Here is a 14,934-nt window from a genome sequence, read left to right on the forward strand (position 1 = left end):
ATACGTTTGAAAATGGAATGCATCAACAGAACGGTGTTGGCAGTATAAAAATATCTACAGCACCTTGTATTCCCAGGTGGTCTCCCATTCAAGTACTAACCAGGCCCAACAATGCTTAGCTTCCAAGATCAGATGAGATTGGGCGTATCCAGAGTGGTGTGGCTGTAGATGAACTTTGTGGTTTCTGTTAGAACTTTTCTACTTCTAACTACTGGTTCATAAATGAATACGTTTGAAAATGGAATGCATCAACAGAACGGTGTTGGCAGTATAAAAATATCTACAGCACCTTGTATTCCCAGGTGGTCTCCCATCCAAGTACTAACCATGCCCAACACTACATAGCTTCCAAGATCAGATGAGATTGGGAGTATCCAGTGTGGCTGTAGATGAGCTTTGTGGTTTCTGTTAGAACTTTTCTACTTCTAACTACTGGTTCATAAATGAATACGTTTGAAAATGGAATGCATCAAAAGAACGTTGTTGGCAGTATAAAAATATCTACAGCACCTTGTATTCCCAGGTGGTCTCCCATGCAAGTACTAACCAGGCCCAACATTGCTTAGCTTCCAAGATCAGATGAGATTGGGCGTATCCAGTGTGGTGTGGCTGTAGATGAACTTTGTGGTTTCTGTTAGAACTTTTCTACTACTAACTACTGGTTCATAAATGAATACGTTTGAAAAGGGAATGCATCAACAGAACGGTGTTGGCAGTATAAAAATATCTACAGCACCTTGTATTCCCAGGTGGTCTCCCATCCAAGTACTAACCATGCCCAACACTGCATAGCTTCCAAGATCAGATGAGATTGGGCGTATCCAGTGTGGTGTGGCTGTAGATGAGCTTTGTGGTTTCTGTTAGAACTTTTCTACTTCTAACTACTGGTTCATAAATGAATACGTTTGAAAATGGAATGCATCAACAGAACGGTGTTGGCAGTATAAAAATATCTATAGCACCTTGTATTCTCAGGTGGTCTCCCATCCAAGTACTAACCAGGCCCAACACTGCTTAGCTTCCAAGATCAGATGAGATTTGGCGTATCCAGTGTGGTGTGGCTGTAGATGAGCTTTGTGGTTTCTGTTAGAACTTTTCTACTTCTAACTACTGGTTCATAAATGAATAAGTTTGAAAATGGAATGCATCAACAGAACGGTGTTGGCAGTATAAAAATATCTACAGCACCTTGTATTCTCAGGTGGTCTCCCATCCAAGTACTAACCAAGCCCAACACTGCTTAGCTTCCAAGATTAGATGAGATTGGGCGTATCCAGTGTGGTGTGGCTGTAGATGAGCTTTGTGGTTTCTGTTAGAACTTTTCTACTTCTAACTACTGGTTCATAAATGAGTACGCTTTAAAATGGAATGCATCAACAGAACGGTGTTGGCAGTATAAAAATATCTACAGCACCTTGTATTCCCAGGTGGTCTCCCATCCAAGTACTAACCAGGCCCAACACTGCTTAGCTTCCAAGATCAGATGAGATTGGGCGTATCCACTGTGGTGTGGCTGTAGATGAGCTTTGTGGTTTCTGTTAGAACTTTTCTACTTCTAACTACTGGTTCATAAATGAATAAGTTTGAAAATGGAATGCATCAACAGAACGGTGTTGGCAGTATAAAAATATCTACAGCACCTTGTATTCCCAGGTGGTCTGCCATCCAAGTACTAACCAGGCCCAACATTGCTTAGCTTCCAAGATCAGATGAGATTGGGCGTATCCAGTGTGGTGTGGCTGTAGATGAGCTTTGTGGTTTCTCTTAGAACTTTTCTACTTCTAACTACTGGTTCATAAATGAGTACGTTTTAAAATGGAATGCATCAACAGAACGGTGTTGGCAGTATAAAAATATCTACAGCACCTTGTATTCCCAGGTGGTCTCCCATCCAAGTACTAACCAGGCCCAACACTGCTTAGCTTCCAAGATCAGATGAGATTGGGCGTATCCAGTGTGGTGTGGCTGTAGATGAGCTTTGTGGTTTCTGTTAGAACTTTTCTACTTCTAACTACTGCTTCATAAATGAATACGTTTGAAAATGGAATGCATCAACAGAACGGTGTTGGCAGTATAAAAATATCTACAGCACCTTGTATTCCCAGGTGGTCTCCCATCCAAGTACTAACCAGGCCCAACACTGCTTAGCTTCCAAGATCAGATGAGATTGGGCGTATCCAGTGTAGTGTGGCTGTAGATGAGCTTTGTGGTTTCTGTTAGAACTTTTCTACTTCTAACTACTGCTTCATAAATGAATACGTTTGAAAATGGAATGCATCAACAGAATGGTGTTGGCAGTATAAAAATATCTACAGCACCTTGTATTCCCAGGTGGTCTCCCATCCAAGTACTAACCATGCCCAACACTGCTTAGCTTCCAAGATCAGATGAGATTGGGCGTATCCAGTCTGGTGTGGCTGTAGATGAGCTTTGTGGTTTCTGTTAGAACTTTTTTACTTCTAACTACTGGTTCATAAATGAATACGTTTGAAAATGGAATGCATCAACAGAACGGTGTTGGCAGTATAAAAATATCTACAGCACCTTGTATTCCCAGGTGGTCTCCCATCCAAGTACTAGCCAGGCCCAACACTGCTTAGCTTTCAAGTTCAGATGAGATTGGGCGTATCCAGTGTGGTGTGGCTGTAGATGAGCTTTGTGGTTTCTGTTAGAACTTTTCTACTTCTAACTACTGGTTCATAAATGAATACGTTTTAAAATGGAATGCATCAACAGAACGGTGTTGGCAGTATAAAAATATCTACAACACCTTGTATTCCCAGGTGGTCTCACATCCAAGTACTAACCAGGCCCAACACTGCTTAGCTTCCAAGATCAGATGAGATTGGGCATATCCAGTGTGGTGTGGCTGTAGATGAGCTTTGTGGTTTCTGTTAGAACTTTTCTACTTCTAACTACTGGTTCATAAATGAATACGTTTGAAAATGGAATGCATCAACAGAACGGTGTTGGCAGTATAAAAATATCTACAGCACCTTATATTCCCAGGTGGTCTCCTATCCAAGTACTAACCAAGCCCAACACTGCTTAGCTTCCAAGATTAGATGAGATTGGGCGTATCCAGTCTGGTGTGGCTGTAGGTAAGCTTTGTGGTTTCTGTTAGAACTTTTCTACTTCTAACTACTGGTTCATAAATGAATACGTTTGAAAATGGAATGCATCAACAGAACGGTGTTGGCAGTATAAAAATATCTACAGCACCTTGTATTCCCAGGTGGTCTGCCATCCAAGTACTAACCAGGCCCAACATTGCTTAGCTTCCAAGATCAGATGATATTGGGCGTATCCAGTGTGGTGTGGCTGTAGATGAGCTTTGTGGTTTCTGTTAGAACTTTTCTACTTCTAACTACTGGTTCATAAATGAATACATTTGAAAATGGAATGCATCAACAGAACGGTGTTGGCAGTATAAAAATATCTACAGCACCTTGTATTCCCAGGTGGTCTCCCATCCAAGTACTAACTAGGCCCAACACTGCTTAGCTTCCAAGATCAGATGAGATTGGGCGTATCCAGTCTAGTGTGGCTGTAGATGAGCTTTGCGGTTTCTGTTAGAACTTTTCTACTTCTAACTACTGGTTCATAAATGAATACGTTTGAAAATGGAATGCATCAACAGAACGGTGTTGGCAGTATAAAAATATCTACAGCACCTTGTATTCCCAGGTGGTCTCCTATCCAAGTTCTAACCAGGCCCAACACTGCTTAGCTTCCAAGATCAGATGAGATTGGGCGTATCCAGTCTGGTGTGGCTGTAGATGAGCTTTGTGGTTTCTGTTAGAACTTTTCTATTTCTAACTACTGGTTCATAAATGAATACGTTTGAAAATGGAATGCATCAACAGAACGGTGTTGGCAGTATAAAAATATCTACAGCACCTTGTATTCCCAGGTGGTCTCCTATCCAAGTTCTAACCAGGCCCAACACTGCTTAGCTTCCAAGATCAGATGAGATTGGGCGTATCCAGTCTGGTGTGGCTGTAGATGAGCTTTGTGGTTTCTGTTAGAACTTTTCTACTTCTAACTACTGGTTCATAAATGAATACGTTTGAAAATGGAATGCATCAACAGAACGGTGTTGGCAGTATAAAAATATCTACAGCACCTTGTATTCCTAGGTGGTCTCCCCTCAAAGTACTAACCAGGCCCAAGACGGCTTAGCTTCCTAGATCAGATGAGTTTGGGTGTATCCAGTCTGGTGTGGCTGTAGATGAGCTTTGTGTGGTTTCTATTAGAACTTTTCTACTTCTAACTACTGGTTCATAAATGAATACGTTTTAAAAAGGAATGCATCAACAGAACGGTGTTGGCAGTATAAAAATATCTACAGCACCTTGTATTCCCAGGTGGTCTACCATCCAAGTACTAACCAGGCCCAACACTGCTTAGCTTCCAAGATCAGATGAGATTGGGCGTATCCAGTCTGGTGTGGCTGTAGATGAGCTTTGTGGTTTCTGTTAGAACTTTTCTACTTCTAACTACTGGTTCATAAATGAATACGTTTGAAAATGGAATGCATCAACAGAACGGTGTTGGCAGTATAAAAATATCTATAGCACCTTGTATTCTCAGGTGGTCTCCCATCCAAGTACTAACCAGGCCCAACACTGCTTAGCTTCCAAGATCAGATGAGATTTGGCGTATCCAGTGTGGTGTGGCTGTAGATGAGCTTTGTGGTTTCTGTTAGAACTTTTCTACTTCTAACTACTGGTTCATAAATGAATAAGTTTGAAAATGGAATGCATCAACAGAACGGTGTTGGCAGTATAAAAATATCTACAGCACCTTGTATTCTCAGGTGGTCTCCCATCCAAGTACTAACCAAGCCCAACACTGCTTAGCTTCCAAGATCAGATGAGATTGGGCGTATCCAGTGTGGTGTGGCTGTAGATGAGCTTTGTGGTTTCTGTTAGAACTTTTCTACTTCTAACTACTGGTTCATAAATGAGTACGCTTTAAAATGGAATGCATCAACAGAACGGTGTTGGCAGTATAAAAATATCTACAGCACCTTGTATTCCCAGGTGGTCTCCCATCCAAGTACTAACCAGGCCCAACACTGCTTAGCTTCCAAGATCAGATGAGATTGGGCGTATCCAGTGTGGTGTGGCTGTAGATGAGCTTTGTGGTTTCTGTTAGAACTTTTCTACTTCTAACTACTGGTTCATAAATGAATAAGTTTGAAAATGGAATGCATCAACAGAACGGTGTTGGCAGTATAAAAATATCTACAGCACCTTGTATTCCCAGGTGGTCTGCCATCCAAGTACTAACCAGGCCCAACATTGCTTAGCTTCCAAAATCAGATGAGATTGGGCGTATCCAGTGTGGTGTGGCTGTAGATGAGCTTTGTGGTTTCTCTTAGAACTTTTCTACTTCTAACTACTGGTTCATAAATGAGTACGTTTTAAAATGGAATGCATCAACAGAACGGTGTTGGCAGTATAAAAATATCTACAGCACCTTGTATTCCCAGGTGGTCTCCCATCCAAGTACTAACCAGGCCCAACACTGCTTAGCTTCCAAGATCAGATGAGATTGGGCGTATCCAGTGTGGTGTGGCTGTAGATGAGCTTTGTGGTTTCTGTTAGAACTTTTCTACTTCTAACTACTGCTTCATAAATGAACACGTTTGAAAATGGAATGCATCAACAGATCGGTGTTGGCAGTATAAAAATATCTACAGCACCTTGTATTCCCAGGTGGTCTCCCATCCAAGTACTAACCAGGCCCAACACTGCTTAGCTTCCAAGATCAGATGAGATTGGGCGTATCCAGTGTAGTGTGGCTGTAGATGAGCTTTGTGGTTTCTGTTAGAACTTTTCTACTTCTAACTACTGCTTCATAAATGAATACGTTTGAAAATGGAATGCATCAACAGAATGGTGTTGGCAGTATAAAAATATCTACAGCACCTTGTATTCCCAGGTGGTCTCCCATCCAAGTACTAACCATGCCCAACACTGCTTAGCTTCCAAGATCAGATGAGATTGGGCGTATCCAGTGTGGTGTGGCTGTAGATGAGCTTTGTGGTTTCTGTTAGAACTTTTCTACTTCTAACTACTGGTTCATAAATGAATACGTTTGAAAATGGAATGCATCAACAGAACAGTGTTGGCAGTATAAAAATATCTACAGCACCTTGTATTCCCGGGTGGTCTCCCATCCAAGTACTAACCAGGTACAACACTGCTTAGCTTCCAAGATCAGATGAGATTGGGCGTTTCCAGTGTGGTGTGGCTGTAGATGAACTTTGTGGTTTCTGTTAGAACTTTTCTACTTCTAACTACTGGTTCATAAATGAATACGTTTGAAAATGGAATGCATCAACAGAACGGTGTTGGCAGTATAAAAATATCTACAGCACCTTGTATTCCCAGGTGGTCTCCCATCCAAGTACTAACCAGGCCCAACACTGCTCAGCTTCCAAGATCAGATGAGATTGGGCGTATCCAGTGTGGTGTGGCTGTAGATGAGCTTTGTGGTTTCTGTTAGAACTTTTCTACTTCTAACTACTGGTTCATAAATGAATACGTTTGAAAATGGAATGCATCAACAGAACGGTGTTGGCAGTATAAAAATATCTACAGCACCTTGTATTCCCAGGTGGTCTCCCATCCAGGTACTAACCAGGCACAACACTGCTTAGCTTCCAAGATCAGATGAGATTGGGCGTATCCAGTGTGGTGTGGCTGTAGTTGACCTTTGTGGTTTCTGTTACAACTTTTCTACTTCTAACTACTGGTTCATAAATGAAGACGTTTGAAAATGGAATGCATCAACAGAACGGTGTTGGCAGTATAAAAATATCTACAGCACCTTGTATTCCCAGGTGGTCTCCCATGCAAGTACTAACCAGGCCCAACATTGCTTAGCTTCCAAGATCAGATGAGATTGGGCGTATCCAGTGTGGTGTGGCTGTAGACAAGCTTTGTGATTTCTGTCAGAACTTTTCTACTTCTAACTACTGGTTCATAAATGAATACGTTTGAAAATGGAATGCATCAACAGAACGGTGTTGGCAGTATAAAAATATCTACAGCACCTTGTATTCCCAGGTGGTCTCCCATTCAAGTACTAACCAGGCCCAACAATGCTTAGCTTCCAAGATCAGATGAGATTGGGCGTATCCAGAGTGGTGTGGCTGTAGATGAACTTTGTGGTTTCTGTTAGAACTTTTCTACTTCTAACTACTGGTTCATAAATGAATACGTTTGAAAATGGAATGCATCAACAGAACGGTGTTGGCAGTATAAAAATATCTACAGCACCTTGTATTCCCAGGTGGTCTCCCATCCAAGTACTAACCATGCCCAACACTACATAGCTTCCAAGATCAGATGAGATTGGGAGTATCCAGTGTGGCTGTAGATGAGCTTTGTGGTTTCTGTTAGAACTTTTCTACTTCTAACTACTGGTTCATAAATGAATACGTTTGAAAATGGAATGCATCAAAAGAACGTTGTTGGCAGTATAAAAATATCTACAGCACCTTGTATTCCCAGGTGGTCTCCCATGCAAGTACTAACCAGGCCCAACATTGCTTAGCTTCCAAGATCAGATGAGATTGGGCGTATCCAGTGTGGTGTGGCTGTAGATGAACTTTGTGGTTTCTGTTAGAACTTTTCTACTACTAACTACTGGTTCATAAATGAATACGTTTGAAAAGGGAATGCATCAACAGAACGGTGTTGGCAGTATAAAAATATCTACAGCACCTTGTATTCCCAGGTGGTCTCCCATCCAAGTACTAACCATGCCCAACACTGCATAGCTTCCAAGATCAGATGAGATTGGGCGTATCCAGTGTGGTGTGGCTGTAGATGAGCTTTGTGGTTTCTGTTAGAACTTTTCTACTTCTAACTACTGGTTCATAAATGAATACGTTTGAAAATGGAATGCATCAACAGAACGGTGTTGGCAGTATAAAAATATCTATAGCACCTTGTATTCTCAGGTGGTCTCCCATCCAAGTACTAACCAGGCCCAACACTGCTTAGCTTCCAAGATCAGATGAGATTTGGCGTATCCAGTGTGGTGTGGCTGTAGATGAGCTTTGTGGTTTCTGTTAGAACTTTTCTACTTCTAACTACTGGTTCATAAATGAATAAGTTTGAAAATGGAATGCATCAACAGAACGGTGTTGGCAGTATAAAAATATCTACAGCACCTTGTATTCTCAGGTGGTCTCCCATCCAAGTACTAACCAAGCCCAACACTGCTTAGCTTCCAAGATTAGATGAGATTGGGCGTATCCAGTGTGGTGTGGCTGTAGATGAGCTTTGTGGTTTCTGTTAGAACTTTTCTACTTCTAACTACTGGTTCATAAATGAGTACGCTTTAAAATGGAATGCATCAACAGAACGGTGTTGGCAGTATAAAAATATCTACAGCACCTTGTATTCCCAGGTGGTCTCCCATCCAAGTACTAACCAGGCCCAACACTGCTTAGCTTCCAAGATCAGATGAGATTGGGCGTATCCACTGTGGTGTGGCTGTAGATGAGCTTTGTGGTTTCTGTTAGAACTTTTCTACTTCTAACTACTGGTTCATAAATGAATAAGTTTGAAAATGGAATGCATCAACAGAACGGTGTTGGCAGTATAAAAATATCTACAGCACCTTGTATTCCCAGGTGGTCTGCCATCCAAGTACTAACCAGGCCCAACATTGCTTAGCTTCCAAGATCAGATGAGATTGGGCGTATCCAGTGTGGTGTGGCTGTAGATGAGCTTTGTGGTTTCTCTTAGAACTTTTCTACTTCTAACTACTGGTTCATAAATGAGTACGTTTTAAAATGGAATGCATCAACAGAACGGTGTTGGCAGTATAAAAATATCTACAGCACCTTGTATTCCCAGGTGGTCTCCCATCCAAGTACTAACCAGGCCCAACACTGCTTAGCTTCCAAGATCAGATGAGATTGGGCGTATCCAGTGTGGTGTGGCTGTAGATGAGCTTTGTGGTTTCTGTTAGAACTTTTCTACTTCTAACTACTGCTTCATAAATGAATACGTTTGAAAATGGAATGCATCAACAGAACGGTGTTGGCAGTATAAAAATATCTACAGCACCTTGTATTCCCAGGTGGTCTCCCATCCAAGTACTAACCAGGCCCAACACTGCTTAGCTTCCAAGATCAGATGAGATTGGGCGTATCCAGTGTAGTGTGGCTGTAGATGAGCTTTGTGGTTTCTGTTAGAACTTTTCTACTTCTAACTACTGCTTCATAAATGAATACGTTTGAAAATGGAATGCATCAACAGAATGGTGTTGGCAGTATAAAAATATCTACAGCACCTTGTATTCCCAGGTGGTCTCCCATCCAAGTACTAACCATGCCCAACACTGCTTAGCTTCCAAGATCAGATGAGATTGGGCGTATCCAGTCTGGTGTGGCTGTAGATGAGCTTTGTGGTTTCTGTTAGAACTTTTTTACTTCTAACTACTGGTTCATAAATGAATACGTTTGAAAATGGAATGCATCAACAGAACGGTGTTGGCAGTATAAAAATATCTACAGCACCTTGTATTCCCAGGTGGTCTCCCATCCAAGTACTAGCCAGGCCCAACACTGCTTAGCTTTCAAGTTCAGATGAGATTGGGCGTATCCAGTGTGGTGTGGCTGTAGATGAGCTTTGTGGTTTCTGTTAGAACTTTTCTACTTCTAACTACTGGTTCATAAATGAATACGTTTTAAAATGGAATGCATCAACAGAACGGTGTTGGCAGTATAAAAATATCTACAACACCTTGTATTCCCAGGTGGTCTCACATCCAAGTACTAACCAGGCCCAACACTGCTTAGCTTCCAAGATCAGATGAGATTGGGCATATCCAGTGTGGTGTGGCTGTAGATGAGCTTTGTGGTTTCTGTTAGAACTTTTCTACTTCTAACTACTGGTTCATAAATGAATACGTTTGAAAATGGAATGCATCAACAGAACGGTGTTGGCAGTATAAAAATATCTACAGCACCTTATATTCCCAGGTGGTCTCCTATCCAAGTACTAACCAAGCCCAACACTGCTTAGCTTCCAAGATTAGATGAGATTGGGCGTATCCAGTCTGGTGTGGCTGTAGGTAAGCTTTGTGGTTTCTGTTAGAACTTTTCTACTTCTAACTACTGGTTCATAAATGAATACGTTTGAAAATGGAATGCATCAACAGAACGGTGTTGGCAGTATAAAAATATCTACAGCACCTTGTATTCCCAGGTGGTCTGCCATCCAAGTACTAACCAGGCCCAACATTGCTTAGCTTCCAAGATCAGATGATATTGGGCGTATCCAGTGTGGTGTGGCTGTAGATGAGCTTTGTGGTTTCTGTTAGAACTTTTCTACTTCTAACTACTGGTTCATAAATGAATACATTTGAAAATGGAATGCATCAACAGAACGGTGTTGGCAGTATAAAAATATCTACAGCACCTTGTATTCCCAGGTGGTCTCCCATCCAAGTACTAACTAGGCCCAACACTGCTTAGCTTCCAAGATCAGATGAGATTGGGCGTATCCAGTCTAGTGTGGCTGTAGATGAGCTTTGCGGTTTCTGTTAGAACTTTTCTACTTCTAACTACTGGTTCATAAATGAATACGTTTGAAAATGGAATGCATCAACAGAACGGTGTTGGCAGTATAAAAATATCTACAGCACCTTGTATTCCCAGGTGGTCTCCTATCCAAGTTCTAACCAGGCCCAACACTGCTTAGCTTCCAAGATCAGATGAGATTGGGCGTATCCAGTCTGGTGTGGCTGTAGATGAGCTTTGTGGTTTCTGTTAGAACTTTTCTATTTCTAACTACTGGTTCATAAATGAATACGTTTGAAAATGGAATGCATCAACAGAACGGTGTTGGCAGTATAAAAATATCTACAGCACCTTGTATTCCCAGGTGGTCTCCTATCCAAGTTCTAACCAGGCCCAACACTGCTTAGCTTCCAAGATCAGATGAGATTGGGCGTATCCAGTCTGGTGTGGCTGTAGATGAGCTTTGTGGTTTCTGTTAGAACTTTTCTACTTCTAACTACTGGTTCATAAATGAATACGTTTGAAAATGGAATGCATCAACAGAACGGTGTTGGCAGTATAAAAATATCTACAGCACCTTGTATTCCTAGGTGGTCTCCCCTCAAAGTACTAACCAGGCCCAAGACGGCTTAGCTTCCTAGATCAGATGAGTTTGGGTGTATCCAGTCTGGTGTGGCTGTAGATGAGCTTTCTGTGGTTTCTATTAGAACTTTTCTACTTCTAACTACTGGTTCATAAATGAATACGTTTTAAAAAGGAATGCATCAACAGAACGGTGTTGGCAGTATAAAAATATCTACAGCACCTTGTATTCCCAGGTGGTCTACCATCCAAGTACTAACCAGGCCCAACACTGCTTAGCTTCCAAGATCAGATGAGATTGGGCGTATCCAGTCTGGTGTGGCTGTAGATGAGCTTTGTGGTTTCTGTTAGAACTTTTCTACTTCTAACTACTGGTTCATAAATGAATACGTTTGAAAATGGAATGCATCAACAGAACGGTGTTGGCAGTATAAAAATATCTATAGCACCTTGTATTCATAGGTGGTCTCCCATCCAAGTACTAACCAGGCCCAACACTGCTTAGCTTCCAAGATCAGATGAGATTTGGCGTATCCAGTGTGGTGTGGCTGTAGATGAGCTTTGTGGTTTCTGTTAGAACTTTTCTACTTCTAACTACTGGTTCATAAATGAATAAGTTTGAAAATGGAATGCATCAACAGAACGGTGTTGGCAGTATAAAAATATCTACAGCACCTTGTATTCTCAGGTGGTCTCCCATCCAAGTACTAACCAAGCCCAACACTGCTTAGCTTCCAAGATCAGATGAGATTGGGCGTATCCAGTGTGGTGTGGCTGTAGATGAGCTTTGTGGTTTCTGTTAGAACTTTTCTACTTCTAACTACTGGTTCATAAATGAGTACGCTTTAAAATGGAATGCATCAACAGAACGGTGTTGGCAGTATAAAAATATCTACAGCACCTTGTATTCCCAGGTGGTCTCCCATCCAAGTACTAACCAGGCCCAACACTGCTTAGCTTCCAAGATCAGATGAGATTGGGCGTATCCAGTGTGGTGTGGCTGTAGATGAGCTTTGTGGTTTCTGTTAGAACTTTTCTACTTCTAACTACTGGTTCATAAATGAATAAGTTTGAAAATGGAATGCATCAACAGAACGGTGTTGGCAGTATAAAAATATCTACAGCACCTTGTATTCCCAGGTGGTCTGCCATCCAAGTACTAACCAGGCCCAACATTGCTTAGCTTCCAAAATCAGATGAGATTGGGCGTATCCAGTGTGGTGTGGCTGTAGATGAGCTTTGTGGTTTCTCTTAGAACTTTTCTACTTCTAACTACTGGTTCATAAATGAGTACGTTTTAAAATGGAATGCATCAACAGAACGGTGTTGGCAGTATAAAAATATCTACAGCACCTTGTATTCCCAGGTGGTCTCCCATCCAAGTACTAACCAGGCCCAACACTGCTTAGCTTCCAAGATCAGATGAGATTGGGCGTATCCAGTGTGGTGTGGCTGTAGATGAGCTTTGTGGTTTCTGTTAGAACTTTTCTACTTCTAACTACTGCTTCATAAATGAATACGTTTGAAAATGGAATGCATCAACAGAACGGTGTTGGCAGTATAAAAATATCTACAGCACCTTGTATTCCCAGGTGGTCTCCCATCCAAGTACTAACCAGGCCCAACACTGCTTAGCTTCCAAGATCAGATGAGATTGGGCGTATCCAGTGTGGTGTGGCTGTAGATGAGCTTTGTGGTTTCTGTTAGAACTTTTCTACTTCTAACTACTGGTTCATAAATGAATACGTTTTAAAATGGAATGCATCAACAGAACGGTGTTGGCAGTATAAAAATATCTACAACACCTTGTATTCCCAGGTGGTCTCACATCCAAGTACTAACCAGGCCCAACACTGCTTAGCTTCCAAGATCAGATGAGATTGGGCATATCCAGTGTGGTGTGGCTGTAGATGAGCTTTGTGGTTTCTGTTAGAACTTTTCTACTTCTAACTACTGGTTCATAAATGAATACGTTTGAAAATGGAATGCATCAACAGAACGGTGTTGGCAGTATAAAAATATCTACAGCACCTTATATTCCCAGGTGGTCTCCTATCCAAGTACTAACCAAGCCCAACACTGCTTAGCTTCCAAGATTAGATGAGATTGGGCGTATCCAGTCTGGTGTGGCTGTAGGTAAGCTTTGTGGTTTCTGTTAGAACTTTTCTACTTCTAACTACTGGTTCATAAATGAATACGTTTGAAAATGGAATGCATCAACAGAACGGTGTTGGCAGTATAAAAATATCTACAGCACCTTGTATTCCCAGGTGGTCTGCCATCCAAGTACTAACCAGGCCCAACATTGCTTAGCTTCCAAGATCAGATGATATTGGGCGTATCCAGTGTGGTGTGGCTGTAGATGAGCTTTGTGGTTTCTGTTAGAACTTTTCTACTTCTAACTACTGGTTCATAAATGAATACATTTGAAAATGGAATGCATCAACAGAACGGTGTTGGCAGTATAAAAATATCTACAGCACCTTGTATTCCCAGGTGGTCTCCCATCCAAGTACTAACTAGGCCCAACACTGCTTAGCTTCCAAGATCAGATGAGATTGGGCGTATCCAGTCTAGTGTGGCTGTAGATGAGCTTTGCGGTTTCTGTTAGAACTTTTCTACTTCTAACTACTGGTTCATAAATGAATACGTTTGAAAATGGAATGCATCAACAGAACGGTGTTGGCAGTATAAAAATATCTACAGCACCTTGTATTCCCAGGTGGTCTCCTATCCAAGTTCTAACCAGGCCCAACACTGCTTAGCTTCCAAGATCAGATGAGATTGGGCGTATCCAGTCTGGTGTGGCTGTAGATGAGCTTTGTGGTTTCTGTTAGAACTTTTCTATTTCTAACTACTGGTTCATAAATGAATACGTTTGAAAATGGAATGCATCAACAGAACGGTGTTGGCAGTATAAAAATATCTACAGCACCTTGTATTCCCAGGTGGTCTCCTATCCAAGTTCTAACCAGGCCCAACACTGCTTAGCTTCCAAGATCAGATGAGATTGGGCGTATCCAGTCTGGTGTGGCTGTAGATGAGCTTTGTGGTTTCTGTTAGAACTTTTCTACTTCTAACTACTGGTTCATAAATGAATACGTTTGAAAATGGAATGCATCAACAGAACGGTGTTGGCAGTATAAAAATATCTACAGCACCTTGTATTCCTAGGTGGTCTCCCCTCAAAGTACTAACCAGGCCCAAGACGGCTTAGCTTCCTAGATCAGATGAGTTTGGGTGTATCCAGTCTGGTGTGGCTGTAGATGAGCTTTCTGTGGTTTCTATTAGAACTTTTCTACTTCTAACTACTGGTTCATAAATGAATACGTTTTAAAAAGGAATGCATCAACAGAACGGTGTTGGCAGTATAAAAATATCTACAGCACCTTGTATTCCCAGGTGGTCTACCATCCAAGTACTAACCAGGCCCAACACTGCTTAGCTTCCAAGATCAGATGAGATTGGGCGTATCCAGTCTGGTGTGGCTGTAGATGAGCTTTGTGGTTTCTGTTAGAACTTTTCTACTTCTAACTACTGGTTCATAAATGAATACGTTTGAAAATGGAATGCATCAACAGAACGGTGTTGGCAGTATAAAAATATCTATAGCACCTTGTATTCATAGGTGGTCTCCCATCCAAGTACTAACCAGGCCCAACACTGCTTAGCTTCCAAGATCAGATGAGATTTGGCGTATCCAGTGTGGTGTGGCTGTAGATGAGCTTTGTGGTTTCTGTTAGAACTTTTCTACTTCTAACTACTGGTTCATAAATGAATAAGTTTGAAAATGGAATGCA

General features: G+C 41.6%; 35 non-coding genes and 31 pseudogenes across 35 annotated transcripts; all 66 read right to left on the reverse strand.

Annotated features, from left to right (window-relative positions):
• Positions 1-51: 51 nt before the first annotated feature.
• Positions 52-170, reverse strand: LOC134884306 (5S ribosomal RNA). Its single transcript, XR_010168458.1, has one exon. It is a non-coding gene; the product is annotated as a 5S ribosomal RNA (ribosomal RNA).
• Positions 171-277: 107 nt separating this feature from the next.
• On the reverse strand, positions 278-391 carry LOC134897815 (5S ribosomal RNA; annotated as a pseudogene).
• A 107-nt stretch (positions 392-498) lies between these two features.
• On the reverse strand, positions 499-617 carry LOC135069096 (5S ribosomal RNA). Its single transcript, XR_010255286.1, has one exon. It is a non-coding gene; the product is annotated as a 5S ribosomal RNA (ribosomal RNA).
• A 107-nt stretch (positions 618-724) lies between these two features.
• Positions 725-843, reverse strand: LOC134887709 (5S ribosomal RNA; annotated as a pseudogene).
• A 107-nt stretch (positions 844-950) lies between these two features.
• Positions 951-1,069, reverse strand: LOC134886942 (5S ribosomal RNA; annotated as a pseudogene).
• Positions 1,070-1,176: 107 nt separating this feature from the next.
• LOC134884377 (5S ribosomal RNA) lies at positions 1,177-1,295 on the reverse strand. Its single transcript, XR_010168527.1, has one exon. It is a non-coding gene; the product is annotated as a 5S ribosomal RNA (ribosomal RNA).
• A 107-nt stretch (positions 1,296-1,402) lies between these two features.
• On the reverse strand, positions 1,403-1,521 carry LOC135064017 (5S ribosomal RNA). The gene has a single exon (XR_010250333.1). It is a non-coding gene; the product is annotated as a 5S ribosomal RNA (ribosomal RNA).
• Positions 1,522-1,628: 107 nt separating this feature from the next.
• LOC135071001 (5S ribosomal RNA) lies at positions 1,629-1,747 on the reverse strand. Its single transcript, XR_010257147.1, has one exon. It is a non-coding gene; the product is annotated as a 5S ribosomal RNA (ribosomal RNA).
• A 107-nt stretch (positions 1,748-1,854) lies between these two features.
• Positions 1,855-1,973, reverse strand: LOC134900356 (5S ribosomal RNA). Its single transcript, XR_010173869.1, has one exon. It is a non-coding gene; the product is annotated as a 5S ribosomal RNA (ribosomal RNA).
• Positions 1,974-2,080: 107 nt separating this feature from the next.
• LOC135060769 (5S ribosomal RNA) lies at positions 2,081-2,199 on the reverse strand. The gene has a single exon (XR_010247159.1). It is a non-coding gene; the product is annotated as a 5S ribosomal RNA (ribosomal RNA).
• Positions 2,200-2,306: 107 nt separating this feature from the next.
• LOC134887412 (5S ribosomal RNA) lies at positions 2,307-2,425 on the reverse strand (annotated as a pseudogene).
• Positions 2,426-2,532: 107 nt separating this feature from the next.
• LOC135060835 (5S ribosomal RNA) lies at positions 2,533-2,651 on the reverse strand. The gene has a single exon (XR_010247229.1). It is a non-coding gene; the product is annotated as a 5S ribosomal RNA (ribosomal RNA).
• Positions 2,652-2,758: 107 nt separating this feature from the next.
• On the reverse strand, positions 2,759-2,877 carry LOC134888457 (5S ribosomal RNA; annotated as a pseudogene).
• Positions 2,878-2,984: 107 nt separating this feature from the next.
• Positions 2,985-3,103, reverse strand: LOC134895914 (5S ribosomal RNA; annotated as a pseudogene).
• Positions 3,104-3,210: 107 nt separating this feature from the next.
• Positions 3,211-3,329, reverse strand: LOC134892541 (5S ribosomal RNA; annotated as a pseudogene).
• A 107-nt stretch (positions 3,330-3,436) lies between these two features.
• On the reverse strand, positions 3,437-3,555 carry LOC134884589 (5S ribosomal RNA). Its single transcript, XR_010168732.1, has one exon. It is a non-coding gene; the product is annotated as a 5S ribosomal RNA (ribosomal RNA).
• A 107-nt stretch (positions 3,556-3,662) lies between these two features.
• Positions 3,663-3,781, reverse strand: LOC134893833 (5S ribosomal RNA; annotated as a pseudogene).
• Positions 3,782-3,888: 107 nt separating this feature from the next.
• On the reverse strand, positions 3,889-4,007 carry LOC134893834 (5S ribosomal RNA; annotated as a pseudogene).
• A 107-nt stretch (positions 4,008-4,114) lies between these two features.
• Positions 4,115-4,233, reverse strand: LOC134893708 (5S ribosomal RNA; annotated as a pseudogene).
• A 109-nt stretch (positions 4,234-4,342) lies between these two features.
• Positions 4,343-4,461, reverse strand: LOC134885027 (5S ribosomal RNA). The gene has a single exon (XR_010169155.1). It is a non-coding gene; the product is annotated as a 5S ribosomal RNA (ribosomal RNA).
• Positions 4,462-4,568: 107 nt separating this feature from the next.
• LOC134886943 (5S ribosomal RNA) lies at positions 4,569-4,687 on the reverse strand (annotated as a pseudogene).
• A 107-nt stretch (positions 4,688-4,794) lies between these two features.
• Positions 4,795-4,913, reverse strand: LOC135060526 (5S ribosomal RNA). Its single transcript, XR_010246920.1, has one exon. It is a non-coding gene; the product is annotated as a 5S ribosomal RNA (ribosomal RNA).
• Positions 4,914-5,020: 107 nt separating this feature from the next.
• Positions 5,021-5,139, reverse strand: LOC134900357 (5S ribosomal RNA). The gene has a single exon (XR_010173870.1). It is a non-coding gene; the product is annotated as a 5S ribosomal RNA (ribosomal RNA).
• Positions 5,140-5,246: 107 nt separating this feature from the next.
• Positions 5,247-5,365, reverse strand: LOC134889634 (5S ribosomal RNA; annotated as a pseudogene).
• A 107-nt stretch (positions 5,366-5,472) lies between these two features.
• LOC134900359 (5S ribosomal RNA) lies at positions 5,473-5,591 on the reverse strand. The gene has a single exon (XR_010173872.1). It is a non-coding gene; the product is annotated as a 5S ribosomal RNA (ribosomal RNA).
• Positions 5,592-5,698: 107 nt separating this feature from the next.
• LOC135060770 (5S ribosomal RNA) lies at positions 5,699-5,817 on the reverse strand. Its single transcript, XR_010247161.1, has one exon. It is a non-coding gene; the product is annotated as a 5S ribosomal RNA (ribosomal RNA).
• Positions 5,818-5,924: 107 nt separating this feature from the next.
• LOC135065231 (5S ribosomal RNA) lies at positions 5,925-6,043 on the reverse strand. Its single transcript, XR_010251516.1, has one exon. It is a non-coding gene; the product is annotated as a 5S ribosomal RNA (ribosomal RNA).
• Positions 6,044-6,150: 107 nt separating this feature from the next.
• LOC134885761 (5S ribosomal RNA) lies at positions 6,151-6,269 on the reverse strand. The gene has a single exon (XR_010169867.1). It is a non-coding gene; the product is annotated as a 5S ribosomal RNA (ribosomal RNA).
• Positions 6,270-6,376: 107 nt separating this feature from the next.
• Positions 6,377-6,495, reverse strand: LOC135066119 (5S ribosomal RNA). Its single transcript, XR_010252376.1, has one exon. It is a non-coding gene; the product is annotated as a 5S ribosomal RNA (ribosomal RNA).
• Positions 6,496-6,602: 107 nt separating this feature from the next.
• Positions 6,603-6,721, reverse strand: LOC134886539 (5S ribosomal RNA). The gene has a single exon (XR_010170618.1). It is a non-coding gene; the product is annotated as a 5S ribosomal RNA (ribosomal RNA).
• Positions 6,722-6,828: 107 nt separating this feature from the next.
• LOC134885145 (5S ribosomal RNA) lies at positions 6,829-6,947 on the reverse strand. Its single transcript, XR_010169268.1, has one exon. It is a non-coding gene; the product is annotated as a 5S ribosomal RNA (ribosomal RNA).
• Positions 6,948-7,054: 107 nt separating this feature from the next.
• LOC134884307 (5S ribosomal RNA) lies at positions 7,055-7,173 on the reverse strand. The gene has a single exon (XR_010168459.1). It is a non-coding gene; the product is annotated as a 5S ribosomal RNA (ribosomal RNA).
• Positions 7,174-7,280: 107 nt separating this feature from the next.
• LOC134897816 (5S ribosomal RNA) lies at positions 7,281-7,394 on the reverse strand (annotated as a pseudogene).
• Positions 7,395-7,501: 107 nt separating this feature from the next.
• On the reverse strand, positions 7,502-7,620 carry LOC135069098 (5S ribosomal RNA). Its single transcript, XR_010255288.1, has one exon. It is a non-coding gene; the product is annotated as a 5S ribosomal RNA (ribosomal RNA).
• A 107-nt stretch (positions 7,621-7,727) lies between these two features.
• On the reverse strand, positions 7,728-7,846 carry LOC134887710 (5S ribosomal RNA; annotated as a pseudogene).
• Positions 7,847-7,953: 107 nt separating this feature from the next.
• On the reverse strand, positions 7,954-8,072 carry LOC134886944 (5S ribosomal RNA; annotated as a pseudogene).
• Positions 8,073-8,179: 107 nt separating this feature from the next.
• LOC134884378 (5S ribosomal RNA) lies at positions 8,180-8,298 on the reverse strand. Its single transcript, XR_010168528.1, has one exon. It is a non-coding gene; the product is annotated as a 5S ribosomal RNA (ribosomal RNA).
• Positions 8,299-8,405: 107 nt separating this feature from the next.
• LOC135064019 (5S ribosomal RNA) lies at positions 8,406-8,524 on the reverse strand. The gene has a single exon (XR_010250335.1). It is a non-coding gene; the product is annotated as a 5S ribosomal RNA (ribosomal RNA).
• Positions 8,525-8,631: 107 nt separating this feature from the next.
• Positions 8,632-8,750, reverse strand: LOC135071002 (5S ribosomal RNA). Its single transcript, XR_010257148.1, has one exon. It is a non-coding gene; the product is annotated as a 5S ribosomal RNA (ribosomal RNA).
• A 107-nt stretch (positions 8,751-8,857) lies between these two features.
• LOC134900360 (5S ribosomal RNA) lies at positions 8,858-8,976 on the reverse strand. The gene has a single exon (XR_010173873.1). It is a non-coding gene; the product is annotated as a 5S ribosomal RNA (ribosomal RNA).
• Positions 8,977-9,083: 107 nt separating this feature from the next.
• LOC135060771 (5S ribosomal RNA) lies at positions 9,084-9,202 on the reverse strand. Its single transcript, XR_010247162.1, has one exon. It is a non-coding gene; the product is annotated as a 5S ribosomal RNA (ribosomal RNA).
• Positions 9,203-9,309: 107 nt separating this feature from the next.
• On the reverse strand, positions 9,310-9,428 carry LOC134887413 (5S ribosomal RNA; annotated as a pseudogene).
• Positions 9,429-9,535: 107 nt separating this feature from the next.
• On the reverse strand, positions 9,536-9,654 carry LOC135060836 (5S ribosomal RNA). Its single transcript, XR_010247230.1, has one exon. It is a non-coding gene; the product is annotated as a 5S ribosomal RNA (ribosomal RNA).
• Positions 9,655-9,761: 107 nt separating this feature from the next.
• On the reverse strand, positions 9,762-9,880 carry LOC134888458 (5S ribosomal RNA; annotated as a pseudogene).
• A 107-nt stretch (positions 9,881-9,987) lies between these two features.
• On the reverse strand, positions 9,988-10,106 carry LOC134895915 (5S ribosomal RNA; annotated as a pseudogene).
• A 107-nt stretch (positions 10,107-10,213) lies between these two features.
• On the reverse strand, positions 10,214-10,332 carry LOC134892542 (5S ribosomal RNA; annotated as a pseudogene).
• A 107-nt stretch (positions 10,333-10,439) lies between these two features.
• Positions 10,440-10,558, reverse strand: LOC134884590 (5S ribosomal RNA). Its single transcript, XR_010168733.1, has one exon. It is a non-coding gene; the product is annotated as a 5S ribosomal RNA (ribosomal RNA).
• A 107-nt stretch (positions 10,559-10,665) lies between these two features.
• On the reverse strand, positions 10,666-10,784 carry LOC134893835 (5S ribosomal RNA; annotated as a pseudogene).
• A 107-nt stretch (positions 10,785-10,891) lies between these two features.
• LOC134893837 (5S ribosomal RNA) lies at positions 10,892-11,010 on the reverse strand (annotated as a pseudogene).
• A 107-nt stretch (positions 11,011-11,117) lies between these two features.
• On the reverse strand, positions 11,118-11,236 carry LOC134893709 (5S ribosomal RNA; annotated as a pseudogene).
• A 109-nt stretch (positions 11,237-11,345) lies between these two features.
• LOC134885028 (5S ribosomal RNA) lies at positions 11,346-11,464 on the reverse strand. Its single transcript, XR_010169156.1, has one exon. It is a non-coding gene; the product is annotated as a 5S ribosomal RNA (ribosomal RNA).
• Positions 11,465-11,571: 107 nt separating this feature from the next.
• On the reverse strand, positions 11,572-11,690 carry LOC134891618 (5S ribosomal RNA; annotated as a pseudogene).
• A 107-nt stretch (positions 11,691-11,797) lies between these two features.
• On the reverse strand, positions 11,798-11,916 carry LOC135060527 (5S ribosomal RNA). Its single transcript, XR_010246921.1, has one exon. It is a non-coding gene; the product is annotated as a 5S ribosomal RNA (ribosomal RNA).
• Positions 11,917-12,023: 107 nt separating this feature from the next.
• On the reverse strand, positions 12,024-12,142 carry LOC134900361 (5S ribosomal RNA). Its single transcript, XR_010173874.1, has one exon. It is a non-coding gene; the product is annotated as a 5S ribosomal RNA (ribosomal RNA).
• A 107-nt stretch (positions 12,143-12,249) lies between these two features.
• Positions 12,250-12,368, reverse strand: LOC134889635 (5S ribosomal RNA; annotated as a pseudogene).
• Positions 12,369-12,475: 107 nt separating this feature from the next.
• On the reverse strand, positions 12,476-12,594 carry LOC134900363 (5S ribosomal RNA). The gene has a single exon (XR_010173875.1). It is a non-coding gene; the product is annotated as a 5S ribosomal RNA (ribosomal RNA).
• A 107-nt stretch (positions 12,595-12,701) lies between these two features.
• On the reverse strand, positions 12,702-12,820 carry LOC134900364 (5S ribosomal RNA). Its single transcript, XR_010173876.1, has one exon. It is a non-coding gene; the product is annotated as a 5S ribosomal RNA (ribosomal RNA).
• A 107-nt stretch (positions 12,821-12,927) lies between these two features.
• Positions 12,928-13,046, reverse strand: LOC134888459 (5S ribosomal RNA; annotated as a pseudogene).
• A 107-nt stretch (positions 13,047-13,153) lies between these two features.
• On the reverse strand, positions 13,154-13,272 carry LOC134895916 (5S ribosomal RNA; annotated as a pseudogene).
• Positions 13,273-13,379: 107 nt separating this feature from the next.
• On the reverse strand, positions 13,380-13,498 carry LOC134892543 (5S ribosomal RNA; annotated as a pseudogene).
• Positions 13,499-13,605: 107 nt separating this feature from the next.
• On the reverse strand, positions 13,606-13,724 carry LOC134884591 (5S ribosomal RNA). Its single transcript, XR_010168734.1, has one exon. It is a non-coding gene; the product is annotated as a 5S ribosomal RNA (ribosomal RNA).
• Positions 13,725-13,831: 107 nt separating this feature from the next.
• Positions 13,832-13,950, reverse strand: LOC134893838 (5S ribosomal RNA; annotated as a pseudogene).
• A 107-nt stretch (positions 13,951-14,057) lies between these two features.
• Positions 14,058-14,176, reverse strand: LOC134893839 (5S ribosomal RNA; annotated as a pseudogene).
• A 107-nt stretch (positions 14,177-14,283) lies between these two features.
• On the reverse strand, positions 14,284-14,402 carry LOC134893710 (5S ribosomal RNA; annotated as a pseudogene).
• A 109-nt stretch (positions 14,403-14,511) lies between these two features.
• LOC134885029 (5S ribosomal RNA) lies at positions 14,512-14,630 on the reverse strand. Its single transcript, XR_010169157.1, has one exon. It is a non-coding gene; the product is annotated as a 5S ribosomal RNA (ribosomal RNA).
• A 107-nt stretch (positions 14,631-14,737) lies between these two features.
• Positions 14,738-14,856, reverse strand: LOC134891619 (5S ribosomal RNA; annotated as a pseudogene).
• Positions 14,857-14,934: the final 78 nt, after the last annotated feature.

The sequence above is a fragment of the Pseudophryne corroboree genome, chromosome 3 (genome assembly GCF_028390025.1).
Source record: "Pseudophryne corroboree isolate aPseCor3 chromosome 3, aPseCor3.hap2, whole genome shotgun sequence".
NCBI lineage: Eukaryota > Metazoa > Chordata > Amphibia > Anura > Myobatrachidae > Pseudophryne > Pseudophryne corroboree.